The following is a 3,946-nucleotide window of genomic DNA, read 5'->3' on the forward strand; positions in this document are numbered from 1 at the left end:
TTACACCCCTAACCTCTCTTCAACTCACACGGCAGCCAAGGCCACGCCTATGTATTCAATTTATTTATTTATTTATTTATTTATTTATTTATTTACATCCTGGTCACAGCCCCATTTCTCCTCTCTTTGCAGTCCCACCCTCCTTCCTTCTCACTCCTCCCCCCTCTCCTATTCCTCAGAAAAAGAGAGCCCGCCTTCCCATCCACCCCAGCTCATCAAGTCACATCAGGACTAAGTGTGTGTTCCCTTCCCCTATGGCCTGGCAAGGCAGTCTCACCAGGGGGAAGTGATCAAAAAGCAGACACCAGAGTCCATATTCAGAGACAGCCCTCACTCCCCTTCCTAAGGACAGGAACTCAAACAGTACAGGAACCTAGAGACAGGAACTAAAGCAGAGGCCACAGGTGGGTGCCACTTACTGGCTTGTTCCTCATAGCTTGCTCAGCCTGCTTTCTTATAGAACCCAGGACCACCAGCCCAGAGATGGCACCACCCACTATAGGCTAGGCCCTCCTCCATTGATCACTAATTAAGAAAATGTCCTACAGGCTTGCTTGCAGTTGATCTTCTAGAGACATTTTCTTAACTGAGGTTCCCTCTTCTTATGATTTTAGCTGGAGTCAAATTGACAAAACTATCTGGCCCAGGGACATTACCTCAGAGTAAAGGGCTGGAAAAAGGTTGTACAAGATGGGGAAATGGAATAGACAGAGGTAATTGTTGAAGAGAGGGAACAGGTTAGGAAAGGGAGAACAGGGAATGAGGGAATATCCGACCAATGACTGGCCCAACCCAGGACCTACCCCATGGAAGAGAGGCAGACCCTGACACTATTAACAATACTTTGCTATGCTTGCAGACAGGAGCCTATCAGAGTTGTTCGCTGAGAAGCTCCACCCAGCAGAGGTTCAAAACAGATGTTGAGACTCACAGCCAAACATTGAGCGAAGCATAGGGAGTCTAGTAGGAAAGTAGGGGGTGCATAAAATGACCTGGACGTGACAGGAACTCCACAAGAAGACCAACAGAGCCAACTAACCAGGGCCCAGAGGGGCCTGTGGAGTCTGAGCACCAACCAAGGACCACGCATGGCCTGGGCCTAGGTCCTCTACACAGATGTAGCTGATGGGCAGCTCAGGCTTCATGTGAGTAAAAGGAGTAAGGCTGTCACTGACATGGACTCTGTTGCCTGCCTTTTTATCACTTCCCCCTGATGGGACTGCCTTGCCAGGCCACAGGGGAAGAGGACAAACTCAGCCCTGATACGACTTGATAAGCTGGGGTGGGTGGGTAGGGGGGCTCCCTTTTTCTGAGGAATAGGGGAGGGGGGAGGGGGAGGAGAGAAGGGATGGGCTATGACCGGGATGTAAAGTGAATAAATTAATTAATTAAAAAGGAGTCAACTCTAACGCAAAGACCCTTCTCAAACAACAGCAACAACAAACAATTTACAGCAATGTCTCTACTGAATTTTTCCTTGCCCCTTAATAACTCAACCTTTTATGCAACATTTCCATTATTTTAGGCATTATACATAATATATATGTATGAAGAAGATATATACAAGTTTTGTATGACTACATTTACATGAAGGACTCTTAAGAAACCCCAATAAACTCATTGGTTCACCAAACTAGATTTTGGTAGGGAAATGGGGCCAGAATAAAGATACAATTAGACTGTGTGCTGTTTGATGATTTGCCATATGTGAGTTCAAGGCCAGCCTGGTCTACAAAGCAAGTCTAGGACATCCAGGGATGTTATACAGAGAAACCTTGTCTTGAGAAACCTTGTCCTGAAAAACCTTTTTAAAAAATCTAACCTGGAGGAAAATTCATTAACACTCAGTAAGTCTTAAAGACTCTGGAAATTCTTGGGGAGACTCCTGAAGACTCAGGAAATAGACAACTCAGAAGCCTCAAGAAGTCCCTGAAACTGATCAAATGCCAAAAACCATATACTCTAAGAACATACAAGCAACAAGGACTAGTAGGGAAATGCACACCAGCTGATCTGCCTGAAAGAAACACTCTCCAACCTGTTGCACTGCCTGCAAGTTAGGCAGTGAGATGTAGTGATATCCAGGGTTGTAGCATTCCTGAGCTGGGGTGGGCCTTTAGTGGGATAGCTTCCTTTGAGTTGTCCCTGACCCTGAAAGTAACGCCTCATCCATATTCCTGTAAGTAACCCTAATGAACTCATTGACTCATCAGGTTGGTCTTAGAAAGCACTGTTAATGTGTTCTGTTGTTGGTTCCATATCTGGATGTGAATAAATCTTTATTGTCACTCTCTCCTCAAGCATCAGGTTGGTCTTAGAAAGTACTGTTAATGTGTTCTGTTGTTGGTTCCATATCTGGATGTGAATAAATCTTTATTGTCACTCTCTCCCCAAGGAACGGGTCACATGGCACCATATAGAGAAAGCAGTCCAAGGATTTACAGAGCCGCTTGCTTTACCACTCAAGTTCTCTGTTTCTCCCATAGTTACAGTAGCAAACTGCGCATCATCTTCCCTTGGGTCATGAAGAATGAAGTTCACTGGTGACTTCAGCCTGCACCGAAGGCATTAGTTTAGCAAACCAGAAGCTTTTCTCAGAACGGTCTGCCGAGTCAGACTCAGAGGTTTGCTTTCTCATTTGTTTTCCTTTCAGAACTTTCCTCTCTCTCTGGAGAGAAGTTCCAGGAAAGAAACCCCAGGGATCTTATGTTTGAGGTTCTTGGAGGGATGCAGATAGGCTGAAGGTGTCTCGTCAGAAGTTCACTTGAGTTTCTGTGTTGAGCTTAACAGTTGCTCACTGCAGGATCGAGCCCTCGAAGTCCCAGAAAGTGGTATGGCTCCATTTTCCTGTTTTGCTTGTTATTTTACTTGCTCATTTGCTTTCTACTTTTTAGACTGGTTTTGTATTTCCAGAAAAACTGAATAAATAGTACAAAGTTTTCTTACAGCCTGTTGTTGTGCAACATTATTCCTAGGGAGACGTGAACAAACAACAGCTCGCCTCAGGCAGGGAGCCAATAAGAGGCCAAAATAAGGAGATCACCAAAGTCCAACTTGGTGAACCGAGTGCTCTTGGGGTTACTTACAGGAATATGTGTGAGGGGCTCCCTCCTAGAGCAGAAATGACTCAAAGACAGCTGTGCCACCCAAACATGGCGACAGTGCATGAGCCCCAGAGTCCCTGACGTACTGTACTTACCCAGCTTGACAGGATGAAGTGTGCCTTTTCCAGGCGATGCACTGCTCTGTGCCTCTGAGGGGCAGCTAGCTGGTGTCTGTCTTCCAGACAACGTGTTTAGTCTGACTTCCAGAGGGCTTGTCTTGTCTGAGAGTGTCTCAGCCGCTCTTGGTGATTATGTAAGTGTGGGGATGAAGGAGGCTGGTGTGCCTGGGCAGTCTGAGGGACTTTTGACACTTCTAGCCTCCCTGTAGAGCATCCTGAGTCTTAACAAGCTGTAGGATGGGATGTATCAATCTGGAGAAAATTGTTATACAATGCCCATTGCACAAAGAGTCCGCTATCACTGAATTTTAATACAGTACTCTAATTACAGTTGAGGAGCCAATGTTGACCCTCTAATTAAGCTAAGTACATTGTTTACTTGGATGTCTTTAGTTTTAACCTCAGGCATTTTTGTTCTAGATTTCACTCAAAATACACTATATGTAATTAACCGTGTCTCATTATACAGATCTCTTTTTTCTTGTTGTTTTGTTTTGTTCGAGACAGGGTTTCTCTGTGTAGCCTTGTCTGTCCTGGACGCCCTTTGTAGACCAGGCCAGCCTAGAACTCACAGTGATCTGCCTGCCTCTGCCTCCCAAAGTGCTGGGATTACAGGCGTGTACCACTGTGTCCAGCAACGCAGATCTTTTTTTTTTTTAATGTTTCTTTCTTAAAAAGAAATACTAAATTGAAATTTTTTGAGACACATGAATACTAACTACA

The 3,946-nt window shown here is 45.0% G+C and overlaps 1 long non-coding RNA gene across 1 annotated transcript; it reads left to right on the forward strand.

Annotated features, from left to right (window-relative positions):
- The first annotated feature begins 991 nt into the window (after nucleotides 1–991).
- LOC311593740 lies at nucleotides 992–2,947 on the forward strand. The gene is made up of 2 exons (XR_014777831.1): nucleotides 992–1,145; nucleotides 2,654–2,947. It is a non-coding gene; the product is annotated as an uncharacterized lncRNA (long non-coding RNA).
- The last annotated feature ends 999 nt before the right edge of the window (nucleotides 2,948–3,946 follow it).

The sequence above is a fragment of the Acomys minous genome, assembly GCF_964271855.1.
Source record: "Acomys minous genome assembly, chromosome: 3".
Taxonomy (NCBI): Eukaryota; Metazoa; Chordata; class Mammalia; order Rodentia; family Muridae; genus Acomys; species Acomys minous.